Source organism: Cyprinus carpio, chromosome A14, assembly GCF_018340385.1.
Source record: "Cyprinus carpio isolate SPL01 chromosome A14, ASM1834038v1, whole genome shotgun sequence".
Lineage (NCBI taxonomy): Eukaryota > Metazoa > Chordata > Actinopteri > Cypriniformes > Cyprinidae > Cyprinus > Cyprinus carpio.
Window position 1 is genome coordinate 30202136 of NC_056585.1, and position 16685 is coordinate 30218820.

Genomic DNA, 16685 nt, shown 5'->3' on the forward strand with positions numbered 1-16685 from the left:
TTCAGTGGGATGCCTGTGCCCAGAGCCGAATGGTACATTCTTTAGGGGAAGTTAGATAAGTGGGTAAAAAATGGACATTCCTCACATTTCTGTGGAGGTAATGATTAATATGAGATTTATGGCTTGGTGCTGATATAAGACCAAAAGAAAGAGAAATTGCAGAGAAAGATCAACCAAAATCTACACAAGATATGGAAAAAAATCTGCTGTTTTAGAAATAAACAACAATTAATAAATTATTAGACTTAGAGCTGGGCAGAAATACAGCAATAGTAAAGCTTTAGGAAATATAATATTGGGAGAAATACTGTCCGAAACACAGTCTGATTTACTGCAATCAGAATTCTTAGAAAAAAAGCATCAGTTTCGCTCACAAGGTCATGACTAGGGTTGGGAACCGAGAACTGGTTCTTATTCAGAACCGGTTCTGTTTTTTAAAAAGAACCGGAACCGTGAGCAAATTCTAAATTTCGGTTCTGAAAACCGTTCTGGTGCGACACGTGACCAAGCGCCATGAGCAGCCTTGTGCCAGTGTTCTGACGATTCGTGTTTCCCGTAAAGGATGTCACAAACCAAATAACAGAAACGCCGCCCTGCCTCTTTAATTACTGAGCACATCGTTTCCAATGACGCGCACTCCACAGACTAGTCGCACCGCAACGTGTCTTTAACTGACGAACATGTTTTCCACGACTGTACTGCACTCACGCCTTTGATAACTGTGCACGTCATTTTGTCTGACTGTACATGTACCGGCAGCGCACAGCACCTGCCACCACTAAATTACATTATATTTGTCCCATATTGTCATTAATATACATACTGACTTCATCTTGGACCACTGAATAAATAGACTGCTATTGTTATGTAAGTATGAGGGTTAGATTATTTAGAGTACAGGTCATTTCAAGAGTGATAAATAAATAATTTTATGCATTTTAAATCTTTAAAAATGTGGAAACCACTCATTGCATCACACCATCTCCTGACTGCATTATTATTCGTAAAATAGGGGCTTTATGGCGTGTGTGTATACATGGTTATAAGTATAACAGTTTATATTTCATTCATTTAGGGAAATGAACAAGGGTCTTAGCCCTCAAGGGACTACAGTATTTGGCCAACCAGCTTATTCCTGCTTGAAAAGCAAAATGTTATTGATAGTGTAAAAAACATCAACTTTGAAGCACATGCTGATTGATGGAATAGCAATTATCAACATTATTTACTACCTTCCAGCAACACTACATTCAATAAAGTTAAAATAGTAAAAAACATAATAATAGTTCATTTAAATGGAACTGGAATCGGAACCTGAAAATCTGTATACTGTAATATATGTTGAATTTTGATATTGCCAAACTTTGAATAGTATTGATTGAGCACTGAGTAGTTGAGTATTGTGCATTTTTCCTTACCAACATTTTTTTAATAGTTGTTTAATGGTTTTAATGGAACCAGAATCGGAACCAGAACCGTTAGGCGGAACCGGAACCAGAAATTTTCTATTGATTCGCAACCCATAGTCATGACATCATCTTGGATTATTATTAAAGGAATGCTCTTGGTTAAATGCAAGTTAAGCTTTATTAATAATTAATCATTTACATTTATTCCGCATTATGTAAAAAGATTGCATTTAGAAAGCTTTGTAATAATATTTCATAATATTACTGATTTTACTGTAAGAGACATTAATAAAAACATTTAAAAAAACTTTAAAATGGCAGTGTGTTACAAAAACAGTATATATCACTTCATTATCAATAGCCGTTATGCATAATTTAGATATAAAAATGAAATGTTATAGTATTCTTCCACATATCTTGTGAAAATTAGACCATATTTTTTTAAGTAAATTAATATGTATGATATGTTGCATATTGTTTGCAAACAGTGGAAATTTTAACCATTTATTCCAATATGATACCTTGCCCCATAGACTGTCATTAAAAGTGCCTTATTGTAAACATGATTTTTGTTTATTTTTACAAACTGAAGGATGAGTCAGAATTATTTTATGTTTTTTTGTCATAACAGCATGTTAAAGAGCTTGTATGTGGCCCAGAACATTCCATTAATTATGACATGTCAAAGCATGAGATGGAAGATTTCAACCCTTTCAGTGGTCTCTGAACACAAAGCATGGATCTGAACAATGCCACCCTTGCGCTATAGTTTTCTGAATTACAATGCTGTCCCTGCAGGGAATGAGCATGTAACTTGTACTGGCAAAAAAAACAATGCAAATCCTGTGTTTTCATTTGATGTCTGTATTAAAGAAAGTGGTGCAGTGCATTTTAATTGCAAATAAGCTTCCCAAAGCTACAAAGAGTCTCACTTCACAACTTTCTTGACAGTAAACAGAATGGAAGTTAATCAGCCAAACCATAATAGGTTTGTATGCTGAGAGGATCTTTTATGATGCAGAGAGCCTTCTTTGAGGCAGAGAGAGCTGAATGTCACAGTGAGGCAGCATTCGGAGACAAACATCCTGTCCAGTTCTTATTTAATGATGCTACAAACACTAGAGAGAAACACACAATGAAATGCGGCTACATAAAATAAAATGCAAAACAAGTTGTTCACCTGAGAAAAACTTGCTGCCGCTGCTCTTTTGTTTTCCAGTCAATGCACATATATTTGATTTCCTCCTAATGCCGCTGAGGAGAGATCCAAATTACCCATCAGCAGTTAAACATCTCTTCCTTCACTCCCACGAACCTGCTGCCAGACTATGGCCAGGAACACCCCTGGGAATGTCTCTGGTTACTCTCTCCTGCCACCGGTACACTGATCACCCCTCTCTCCCCCTTTTGTAAATAAAGAGCGCCTTTCTATGGTGCCGGTGTGGAAGAACCTGTTCTCCTTGTTCTGTGACAAATGTGAAGGACACTACTTGTGCCATGGGCAGCGTTATTGAATGCTGCTAATGTGGAATCAAACTAGATGTCGGAATACAGAAAGTGGAAATCGTTTGGTTTGCTTTAGGCCAAAGAATGTTGTTTGTGATGGAGAAGTTCATAGGCTCACCGCAGAATCTGGTGTCCAGTGGGAAACAAGTTGTGTTGTCATCTTGCAATGTGTCTAAACAATAGGCTTAGTCTTGCAGGCTACATCAGGCAGCCTTGGCAAGCTCTCCACAGCATCAGATTACATCATGCTGGTGGGAGACACCTGAAAAAAATGAGGGGCTTGTTCTACAGGAGAACTTTACAGAGCAAATGAGTCAGTTTCTTGTTGTATCCACGTGACTAGAGACCCATAATTGGTTTGAATTTTTTTTTTTTTTTTTTGTTTAGCAGTATTCATAATCTTTGATTACTGATTATAGTTATGGTTTTATTTTTTGTTATATTATTTATTATATTTATATTTTATTATATTTTATTAATTTTTTATTATATTTTGATTATTATACATTGATTATTGGTTATAGTTATTGATTATTTTTATTAGCTATTGATACTAAACTGATCTAGAATATATATATATATATATATATATATATATATATATATATATATATATATATATATATATATATATAGATAGATAGATAGATAGATAGATAGATAGATTCATTACATGTAAAGTAAAACATTTCAAAAGTTTTTTTTTTGTTGTTGTTTAATTTCGATGATTAGAGCTTACAGCTCATTAAGGTCAAAAATCCAGTATCTCAAAATATTAGAATATTTCCTGAGATCAATCAAAAAACAAAACCAAAAAAAGGATTTGCAAAACAGAAAAGTTCAAGTTCTTTAAAGTATGTTCTTTTCTACACTTAATAGTTGGCCGAGTCTCCTTTAGCACAAAAGACAGCATCAATGAGGTGTGGCATGGAAGCCATCAGCCTGTGGCACTGCTGAGGCACTATTGAGTCTTCACCTCATCACTGGATCAACTGTTTCTCATCTTTCTCTTGAAAATATACCATAGATTCCATATAGGGTACAGTTCAGGCATGTTGGCTGGGCAATCAAGCACAATAATATCATGGTCAGCAAACCACTTTGAAATGGTTTTGGCACTATGGGCAGGTGCTAAAGTCTTGACTTTGGATTTGATAAAACACAATGGACCAACACCAGCAGACGTCACGGCACCCCAAACACCACTGACTTCAGAAACTTCTCACTGGACTTCAAGGAGCTTGGATTCTGCCTCTCCAGTCTTCCTCCAGACTCTAGACCTTAACTCTTAATGAATTTCCAGTTGTTTTTCCTTAGCCCAGGTAAGATGCTTCTGACATTTTTTTCTGTTACAGAAATGTCTTTGAAATGTTTCAGAAATGCCCTTTTTCTGAAGACGTCTGAGCGAGGTGACTCTTGATGCACTGACTCCAGCTTCAGTCCACTCCTTGTGAAGCTCTTCCAAGTGTTAGAATCAGCTTTACTTGACAGTATTCTCAAGCTTGCAGTCATCCCTGTTGCTTGTGCACCTTTTCCTACCCAATTTCTTCCTTCCAGTCAACTTTGCATTTAATATGCTTTGACACAGCACTCTGTGAACAGCCACCCCTTTCAGTTTTTACACTCTGTGACGTACCCTCTTTGTGGAGGGTGTCAATGATTGTCTTCTGGACCTTTGCCAAGTCGGCAGTCTTCCCTATAATTGTGGTTTCAAAGAACAGGGGATACCTTAAAAGATACCGGAATTTATACTGTAAGGATGGTCATTTAATTAAACTCAAATGTAAATATTCTAATATTTTGAGATACTGTATTTTTGACTTTCATGAGCTGTAAGCTCTAATCATCAAAATTAAAACAAAAAACTTTTGAAATGTTTTACTTTACATGTAATGAATCTAGAATATATGAAATTGAATCTTTCATAATATTACTGTTTTAACTATATATATATATATATATATACATATGCATACATATATATACACATGTTTTCCTTTAATGGAAAAGCTGAATTTTCAGCAGCCGTTACTCCAGTCTTCAGTGTCACATGATTCTTCAGAAATTATTTATTACCTTGTTATAACTTCTAACTTATTATCAATGTTGAAAATGGATGTGCTATTTAATATTTTTGTGAAAACCATAAAACTTTTTTCAGGATCCTTTGATTATATAAATTCAAATGAGCAACATTTATTTGAGGCCTTTCACAATCAAATGGCTTTATTCGCTATATATATTTTTTTTATAAAACAATACATTTTACTGACCCCAAACTTTTTATGTATATTCACACTGCATCTTTATATTGTTTCACTCTAATGTTATTTGTGCAAAACAGCTGCAACAATACAATAATTATTGGCATACTGGTTATCTAACACTTCTAACAAAAGAATCTGGTATCGGTCGATACATTATCAGTCAATCTCTTCTCATGATCATGAGGGAACTTGTTACAGGTGTCAGAAAGGGCCAGATCTCACTTCTGGAATGCCTCAGCTGCCTTTTATGATACACTTTAACCAAGTACAGTACGTCACTCTTGGCCAGGGATCAACCAGACAAACAAATTCTTTCTGGCAGGGAGATTTTTGGAAAGGCCATATTTACATATGGCTTATTTCACTGACAGAGAGATCAAACAGAAAAAATAAATAGCTACTGAAGGACGAAGCAGACTTTATAATGAGTGCCCCCAGTCATGTTTCTTAAATACAGTGTTCCTTCAGGCAAGTCAGTCTAGAAGATTCCATAAATTCAACTGGCAGGAGAAGGCTTTCCCAAGATGACAGAGGAGCAGGAAGAAAGAGAACAGAGGGAGGATGAGGACGTGTAGTGTGGTAATGTAGACAAGTTGAAGCCTGCTCTCAGTCATCTATCTGACTCCTGATGACAAACAACTAACTGAGCCGGACCTGTTTCCTCAGCCTCAGCCCATCATAAAAACAAATTATTGTGTTCCTCAGAAGAAATGTAATCTTGAATAGCTATGAAAAAACAACATTAATTGCTTCGAAAATCATAGCACAGCTTTCATCAACAAACCAGGTGATTTGAGTTATTTTTCATTGTGAGTGGAAAAACACTCAAACCAACTCTGCTTTTTCTACAGTAGCAGCATGTACAGACAAAATAAATACACAATCCTGTACATTTCTGGAGTGCAGCAATTAGCCAGCTATAAAAAGAAACAATAAGTACCAGAGTTTGATCCTCTTCTACACCGCAGCCCAAGAGACCATCAGAGAAATAACTGCAAACTGATTTCCAGGTAGTTTTGAATTACAACCTGTTTGATGCTATGAGAAATATCTGTGTGATGAAAACAAAGTGCTCTAATCAATATCATCCTGTTGCTTATGATTTGCTGGAAATTTGATGAGGAGAAAATGAGCTCATGTGAACTAAGGGTCACACAAATTATTACTTAGTTCCTCACTGAAGTACATTTCATCCGAAACAACATCCAGCATACTAATTGCAGGGAATGTCCCCTGGAGTAATCTATAGTTAAATGATCTTCACAAGGAAAATGGATCTAAAAATTCAGGAATTTAATATATTAGTATTTTGACTAATATTAGTATACATTATACTGAAAACATTGGTGTAGCAACAATTTTCATTCATAAATTGCTAGTAAATTTCATAAACAATTACAAAGAAATTTCTAGTAACACACTGAATTAAACATCCCAGTTTGAGTAGAAAAAAATGTAGATTTAAAATACTGACAGACCTTGTATTTCAAGTTGTAGCCTATAGATTTATACCATTTTATAGAAACATTAATTGAAATAAAATTTCCAATAACAATTATTTTGGGAATGAAACTGATTCTAGCAACCTTAAGCATTAGTTTCCTTAGCTTACCTCATTATGTCACTCCAGGAGCCACAAAAAACTACCACTGCATTCTTCATTCTATTCAATACACAATAGACCCACATACAAATGTTCCTAACTGAAACCTGATATAAACACTGGCTGTCAAGACCATTTTACACTCACTGTTCTTTTTCAGGCCGTCAAACTTCAAAAAAACCTCTAAAAAAGAATGTTAAAGAAAGCAATCCAGTAACAGACCAGTAGACTGATAGACAGACATGATAGTCCCACTAGGAAATGTTTCATACTGTCCAAAAGACTGTTGTGAAATCACTTTGCAAGAGTATCAGCACTTGGTTTGTTTAGTAATGATATCAAAAGAATCACATGAATCAGCACAAAGCTACAGTACGTGCTTGAAGGCAAACACAGTCCAGAATGACTTCTGCAGAATGCAGGATAGCTGAGGAAGTTTTAATGACGTCCTGATTATTTTGAGGTACTGTTTCAGCCACAAATCTTTAATTACAACGACAGACGTGTCTCTCAACGGATAAAAGGATCTAAAGAATCTGAGTGGTGAGTGTGAGAGCGCTGCGCGTGATGTTGTCCTGAGAAAGAAGCGGACTAATCCCTAATCCTACACAAGACTTTCTATGCAGTGTCAGAAAGAGGTTCATGGGATAGAAGGCTAGCAAGCAGAGGTGAAGGGAGGATGATTATAGCTTAGCTTATCTAGGTCCAGCTATGTTAAAAGCCCACTGTCTTCACTAAGGTCCTGGAACTACATTCCTGTTACTTTTTTTTCCGATGGCATAAAAACAAGGAAGGCATTTGAATTATTGACTTAAAGCGTTAAACAGATACATTTTTTGAACAGATCCAATACTAGAATACACCCTAATTTATATAAATAAACACTGCACTACATTGCTAAAGGTAGCTTGATACCAGATAAGATACAGTATTTTAAAAACAGATAAACTATTGTCACAACACTTAGTTATTTCCCCAACACGACTAATGACTTGAGCAAAAGTTTTAAAAAAGTGTCCTGTTTTCAGATATTCAAAGCAGGTATTACGTGGCCTGTAAAAACTACTGTGCCACAGGATAGAAGCACAAACAGGTGAAGTGATTGCATGCTAATGCATGGTTTAGTTGCTGAGCCAAAGCCCTGCAGGTACCAGCTTTAAAGGTGTAGTTAGTTTCTGATAACGCTGAATGATGCCTTCCCTGCCACACACCTGCTCTCCTGACGCTTACACCAAATTAGTGTTAGTCACTGTTGGATTATGTCTCTTTTGAATGTTAATAAATTATTCATTACTGTTATACAATACTGTTTGGAGTCTGTACGTTTTTTGTTTTTGAAGGAAGTCTCTTATGCTTATCAAAGCTGCAATTACTTGATGAAAAACAGAGCAAAACCAATAATATTGTAAAATGTTATTACATGACAAATTGCCACACTTTGTTTTAAGGTCCAGTTCTCAGTATTAGCTAACAAATAACTACGATTTGTGCCTCAATAAACTCCCAATTACTGTTTGTTAATAGTAAGGCAGTTGTTAAGTTTAGGAATTGGGTAAGATGTAGAATATGGTCATGCAGAATATGTGCTTTACATGTACCAATAAACTGCCAATATGCTAGTAATATGCATGATAACAATTAAGCAACTGGTTAATACTGAGGATTGATCCCTAAACTAAAGCCTTAGGTGTTACCTAACAAAGTCTTTTTAATATATTTAATATAATAAATATAAAACGTAATTTATTCCTGTGATGGCAAAAGCTCTCATTTTCAGCAATCATTACTCTAGTCTTCAGTGTCACATGATCCTTCAGAAATCTTTCTAATATTGCTGCTCAAGAAACATTATTATTGTCAGTCTTGAAAACAGTTGTGCTGCTATTTTTGAGGAAACTGAGATAAAAGAAAAAAAAAATCAGTGTTCCTTGATGAATAGAAAGTTCACAAGAACATTATTTATTTGAAACATGTATAAATGAATTAACATACAGTACAGGTACATACACCCCAAATTCAGACCACTGGTTAACCTCATGTTATTATGTCTTGCCCAGAATAGTAGCACAGTTACTTAACAATGGATATATTCAGCAATGCAGGTCAAGGATGGCATGACAGTTTGTGCCAGATCTTCTGCCTGGACAGGAGCTTCTACTACTAGTCTCATCCGACAGCTGTCATGTACGTTTTCTGTAAGGTGACAACCAAACAGAACAGTTGAAACCCTGAAAATAAAGCCCTAACCCAATGGCTTGTATTTGTAGCTCTTTTTGCATTCACACTAAGAACAATAAGTGAACTGCACAAGAAGCTATCCACTGTCAGCCGTCCAACTGCCTTGTCTAAAAGCCACCCTAAGTGTAGTTTCATGTTGTTAGACACCCCATTAATGCATTCTGTGCCACTGATAGGAGATGTGAGACCCGCAGAGGAGCTTCACGCCCTCTGACCAGCTCCACTTAAGAGCCATTCCCACAATGGGCTCTGACTCTATAGGTCAGGGGTCCTGTTTTGGCCCCAGGTTTCCAAGGTTACTGCCTGGCAGAGAAGAACGCTACTCAGTTCCCCTTTTGTCCCTATAATCAGAGCATCAAAAGCAGAGCAGAGCTGGAGTCTAGAGTAAGGACTCCCACCCAAATATTTCACAACAGTCACCAGTACATACATGTAGACACTGTGCAGAGTGAGTTAGATGGGGGTCCGAGCACTCAAGATGACAGAAACAGGCACGCTGTACTCCAACTATGCAAATGGCCTTTTTCTGATTTGTGGCAACCTATTAAGTGCTGAGAAAACTTCTTAGTGACCTTACTTTAATGGAACTGACCTGCTAGGAGGGCAACGCAATTGTTTTTCAAACAAGAGTGTACTAATCTATTTGCACATAAAATGACTGAGATGATAACAATATGCTTCCATGAGCATAAAGAGAAAATAAATGATAAATTGCTGTTTTAAAAATATCCATATATATACATATGCTATCCACTACCTATTATATAACATAAGTGTTACACGCATGTATGTGAAATTATTTTTGCCGCTCTTCTGGTAACGTTATCAAACTGAAAGACACCTGTAAACTCATTTTCAGATCACGTGCAGTAAAAATAAAGTAAAATTAATTCAAGTTCAGTGATGTGCGCCGTTAAGCTATGTTTACAGACAGATCAGGCTTAATTCTATATGTGGCGGTCTATATAGAGATACTGCAGCAAGTGCAAACCGACTCTAAAGTCACAGCAGACTCACCATTATTGCTGGAGCTCAGTCACAATACAGATGGGATCGCAAGAGATTTTTTTCAGATTGTTTTAGAAGAAAACAATAGAGAGATATTCCTCGGCGCCGATGGCGATCTGTAGAGACGCGGTGGAGATGATCTGATGTCGGAGTCCTGCACAACGTAATGAGAGTTTCCCTCTCTGAGATTTAAACTAATCTGCACTGGAGCGGCTTCAGTGATTTATCACAGCGACTCTACAGCGACGCCTGGCGATTACATAGAGGAACTGCGGGGTGTTTTCTTTTTCTTTCTTTCTTTCTTTCTTTCTTTCTTTCTTTCTTTCTTTCTCTTTCTTCTTTCTTTTCTTCTTTCTTTTCTTCTTTTTTCTTTTCTTTCTTTTTTTTTTTTTCTTTCTTTCTTTCTTTCTTTCTTTTCTTTTTTTTCTTTTTCTTTCTTTTTCCTTTCCCCTTCTTTTCTTTCTTTTTTTATTTTCTTTTTTTCTTTGTTCTTTCTTCAATTTAAAGTAACACTTTTTTCTTTCTTTCTTTCTATTAGTAAACATTAATATTGTAAATATCATTTCAATTTAAAGTAACACTTTTCTATTTTAAGATACTTTCAAATATAATTAATTCCTCTGATGGCAAAGCTAAATTTTCAGCAGTCATTACTCCAGTCTTTAGTGTCACATGATCATTCAGAAATTCTAATGCTGAAATATGGTCTGGAAACCGGAATACATATTTTTCAGAATTACTATTCTTGGATGAAAATACTGCTACTTTTGTTTTTACCATTTTAATGCATCCTTGCTGTATAAAAGAATGAATTTCTTTCAAAATGTTAAATAAAATTCTACTGACCCCAAACATTTCAAATGTAATAATATACAGTAGTATAAAAAGGTATAGTGTGATGAACTCTCCTTCATTTTCCGCTGTTTATCTGGATGTGTAATTTGGAGCACAAATGAGACCTGAGGCTGTGCTGTGTAAGAGCTGCATCAGCTTTATAAAATTTTTATACAGATAATGCATTTTTCCGATGGGAACGAACAGAACAGAATGATCAAAGAGGTGTATCCTAAGCTCTGACACATCCTGTTGTTATAATTATTCATAGAACTAGACACAGACTCGTATCTGGCCCCCAGACCTCCTTATACAGAGTACGACTGACAGCACCCTGTCATTACCGCTCCTCTCCACTCTCTCTCTGATGACTGTAGCCTCTGGGCACACACCTGAGTGAACACTGCATTCTTCCTGTCCTCTGAGGATAGAGCAGAGACATCCTGAATGGTTTTATTTCAGGAACAGTAAATAAGTGAAAAGAAATCAGCTTCTGGAGAATCTTGGTATGTTAAGACTTTTAAACCCCTTAGAGCCCCACTGTAGCAAAAACTGCAAAATTATATATATATATAAAAAAATAGTTCACACAAAAATTTAAATTTTGCTTGGAATGTACTCACTCAGGCCATTCAGGATGTAGATGAGTTTGCTTTTTTCATTGGAACAGATTTGGAAATATTTGGCATTACATCACTTGTTCAAGGGGTGAATGGGTGCCGTCAGCATGAGACTCCCAACAGCTGAGAAAGACATCACAATAATCTGTACGTAAACAGCCAATGTTTTAACCAATTCCTAACTCATTATAAATGTGGTTGTTGTTGTATTATAAACACATTGCTTTAGCTTTTTCCACATCTTTCCTGAGTTTTCAATAGCGCAAATATACCGCCCCTCTGCTGGTAACGTGAACGCTGTGGTATTTCTGAGATTCAGTGGGAGTCACAAACAATAACTTTATTTATTATAACAGTAGTACTTTAAATGGTTATAAAGAACAACTATAACAGAAGCTGTCATTAATATATTGTGTTTTATTTATGTAGTATGAAAACATAGTAGGTAGGTACAGGATTCAAAAGTGCACAATATTTGAAATATGTAAATAGCCAGTAGTAAAATGTTTTTACAGAGACTAAGATGGATACATAACCCTCGTTTCATTTATTGTTTATACCAGCATTTCTATACTTGCATGTTTGATTGTCATATTTTTTTTGTCTGTGATCAACTGCCATTTCTACAATCCTCTTTGCTTTCTTGCCATAGGATCAATGAAACAATAGTAATGCACATACTACGTATGTAATATAAGCACTGTTTCTGCTTTGCTCTGTGTTCTGTGGTGATCATTCTGGTTATTTTTCAGCAATTTATTATATCATGTTATAGCTGAGAATATCTGACTGGCATGCTCCAGGTTTTCAGGTTTTTTGCAAGGACTTCATGGTTTCTTAGGCACAGTTCGTGCTGATTGCACTTTGACACTGGGGTTGTGCAGACTTGAACCCTCTAGGTGTTGAGCTGTGCAGGTGTAGGTTCCTTGGTCAACCTCTCTGACCTCGTCCACCAGCAGTATCGTCTGAGTTCGCTGTCGGTTCTGTCCATCCAACTGCACTGTCTGCACACTGTCCTGGGTGTACAGTGGGCGCCCAATCTGATAATAAAAAAAAAAAACCACCACAAAAAAAAAATCTTTTAACAAAACACTTGACAATGTTGTTCCAAACCCGTTAAAGGATTATATGAAGTGACGGGAACACTTTTTGTAAACAAAGAAAACAAAAAAAAACACAAAACCTCCTTTCATCTACGGAACACAATTACAGATATTTTGGATGAATACCTGGAGGCCTGTGACTGTCCCATAGACTGCCAAGTAAATAACAGTGTCAAGTCCATAAAAGGTATGAAAGTCGTCGTCAGAATACCCATCTGCCATCAGACGTGCAATCTGGGTTTATATGAAGCGACAGGAAACTTTTTGTAAGTGAAGAAAATAAAAATAACGACTTTATTCAAAAATTCCTTTGTCAACAATCTCCTCTGTGCTCTCCATATCACCTTATGCTGCGTGTGCTCTTCTGTATCATCCGTGATACAGGATACAGAAGAGCATACACGGCATACGGTGATATGGAGAGACACAGAGGAGACTGTTAGAAGAGGTAGCAGGGAGAGGAAAACCGAGTGAGAGGTCAGAAGTTTTACCAGAGTTGCATGAACACCCTAATTCCCTCTGGTTACACTCAATGGGATCCTTTCTGTGTTCATTCTACCAATCAGGTCTGAGGAGAGCTGACCATCCAACTCAAAAAAGCAGCAAGTGTTTATTTAGCTGTAAAAACTCAGAGGCATCAGTCTAAGGTCTGCTCTGTGAAAAACATTTGTCACAAGGCAATTTGTAATTACTGAAGACTTCATGTAAAATTGATCCACAAATATGATACCTTGAAAGAAACCGCTTTTAGCTTCAAAGATTTGCATCATGGTGTTAGAAGGGAAGTTTGGAGCTGGGAATACAAGTGTGTAGGAGAAGAGGGTTCCAATCGACATATCAACCAATGCCTTCAGGTCAAATAAAAGAGCCATTATTGCTGGAATAAAGCAGAGCACATGATTTCCAGAGCTTTTGTATTTTGCTCAAAAGCTGCAGACTATTTACTATTCATCTTAAAGAGAGAAAAATAGCCTAGTCTTATGATTTGGCTTAGTCTGTCATATGTGAGAAATGAAAGAGAGGCCCAAATTAATTAATCCGATTTGTAGATTTTTTTTTTTTTTTTAGTGCCATAGAGGTAGTGTTGCCAACATTGGACTCATTGCCATAAATTGACTTTATACAGTGATTTGAACATAAGTCCATCTCTGGCCATGGTGAACAGGACACGGGGCATTGGGAACATGGACCCCAAGAGACTGCAGATGAAATTAAATGTCTGTAACTGTTCTAATACATAACAGAGATTCAGATCTCAATGTGACTACCTTTACCTTGTTTGACAGAAGGGCACAGGGACCCGACTGCCCACAACGTACTTTGCAGCAGCCCAGCCAATGTAAGCTAAGGCCACAGGCAAAGGACTCTGAATGCTGAGTCTGTAATATGGCATCATCAAAGTGAGAGCAGCCGAAACACCAAAATATGCCAGGAAACAGAGATGCCACGATACACACAGATATAGACTTCTGAGGATTCTTCACCTCCTCGCCTAGAAAATCAGTTTAAAAGCATGACTACTGATGATAACATGCACTAACTTTTAAAAGTTTGGGATCAGCAAGATTTTTAAGAGAAAAAAAAATAAAATTATTGAGCACCAAATCAGCATATTAGAATGATTTCTGAAGAATCATGTGACACTGAAGACTGGAGTAATGATACTGAAAATTCAGCTTTGACATTATAGGAACAAATTACATTTATTAAAATAGAAAACGGTTATTTTAAACTGTAATAATATTTCATATTATCACTATTTTTACTGTATTTTGATCAAATAAATGCACTCAAAGTGAACAAAAGACTACAAGAGAAAACATAAAAAAAATCACTAATTAATATATTCATATCAAACTTACATTTGTAAATGCAATCAAAGCCAACAAATACACACATGTATGTAGCTGCCCCTGCAAGTGTTCCTTCAAATCCAAATGGAAAAAAAGCCACCTACTCCATACTGAGTGGTGATGTAGATGGTGGATGTTAGGTTTCTAAAAAAAAGGAAGCAGTTTTAGAAAACAACTGAGGATATGACTGAATTTGGAGTAGCATGCTAACATACTAGTCCTACTATTTTTTGCCATAATAGAAAGAGTAGTATGCTATTTTTATCTATCTATCTATCTATCTATCTATCTATCTATCTATCTATCTATCTATCTATCTATCATGCTGTATTTGCATTTTTATAGGCCTTTAATTTCTATTCACCGATGACATAAGACAGTAAATTCCATCCTGTGGTGAAGGCTCACACCTCTCCTACAGTCACATAGCTGTACAGACAAGCAGAGCCGGTCTTAGGAAACCTTGCGGCAAACTCAGTATAGCAGAACCCAGCAAAGACAGAAGCTAAAGCAGTAATAACTGGTCCAGCCAGGGTCCGGGCCACCTCTCCAGAGAGCACATAAACACCGGCTGCCCACTCCCAATGCCACCAGATCTAATGTTGTAAGACGAAAGGTGGACATCTCTCCCTCTGGTTCCAGGGGCTTCCTGCGGCACAGGGCCCTCAGGAAAGACCGCATTGACTGCATTATTGGCTGTTATAGGTGAGTGAGAGTAAAATTTTAAAGGTTTACTTTGAATATAGCTTGTGTGTAAGGTTACAATTTTTTTTTTTAAATGAATTGTTTACCCAAAAACGAACATTTGGTGAAAATGTACTCAACCTCAGGACATCCAAAATGTGGATGAGTTGTTTTTGTTTGGATTTGTTTCTTACAAACACACACTTGTGGATTATTGTTATGTTTTTTATCAGCTGTTTGGACTCTCATTCTGACGGCACCCATTCACTGCAGAGGATCCATTTGGTGTGCAAGTGATGTAAGGCTCAATTTCTCCAAATCTGTTCCGATGAACAAACAAACTCATCTACATCTTGTATGGCATAAGGGTGAGTAAATCTTAAGCAAATTTTAGTCTTTGGGTGAACTATTTCTTGAATCTAATGACATTTTTCTGCATTTTTATTAAGTTCAAATGACTTTTGTTTTATTATTTTATCATCATATCAAATGTCATTTTTAATATAATTTCCATGCTATTGTGTCATTGGACAACTAATCTGGATTATGCTCAGTAATCCGCTTGAAAATAATACTTTTTAATCCGTTGCATGCTGGTCATTTATTTGTCAATACATTTTTATCCTCCCTTTTACCTTATCACAATGTCTTCATGTTTTCACAAGTACTAAGATGTTTTTCTTTTTTTCTTACCTTTGAAACCTAGATCTCTAATTTAAGTATAAACAGGTCACTTATATCCATCACTAACTATCTTTGTGATTAATAAATTATTTCTTTTTAAAATCAAATTAATTGATTGGTATAATGGATCCACTTTAAATTATTAAATCATTTCATTTAAGTGATAAAAAAAAACCTCAATCTCATTTTATAGGCTATTTTAACTTTATTAACATTACATTAATCTTTTCATTGGTGTATTGGTTCATACAACAAAAATATACAGTCAGGTGTCCTTCACTTTCTACTGTATCACTTATCCTCTTCTAATCTGTGGTTCCATGAGATAGTAATGAAGAGGGATAGACAAAGCTGCCTTAATGACTTGACTCGGCTGGCACACGTTCTCTTTGTGTAGTGGCTTTCTAAAATCTGCCAACTGGAGATTTACAATCCATGCTTATCCTGCCAGGAATCTACTGCTGCATACTGCATTCTATAGCACTGATTACATGCCATGCCAACATGAATGTACAGAACATAGTGGTGCAAAAAAGTTCTACTGTAAGAATTTTACTTTTCTATTGTGACTATTTTATGTAGAAAACTATTATTCGCTAATTTACATGCATTATTTGATGTTTTCTAAAATGCATGTGAACTGAAGCAGGATTTAAAATAATTTCCTTATTATGATATATTTCCTTATAATTTATGTTTTTTTTTAGCAGCATTATTTATACCTACAAATATGCACTGAATGCACTGAAGTAATGCATAATAAAAAGAAAAGCCAAACAAAAAAAGTTATGACTATAATCATAAAATGTTATGACTATAATGACTAAAGAGCTTGCAAAGACATTTCTTAACTCATCGAATTAGTAAGTGAATGTT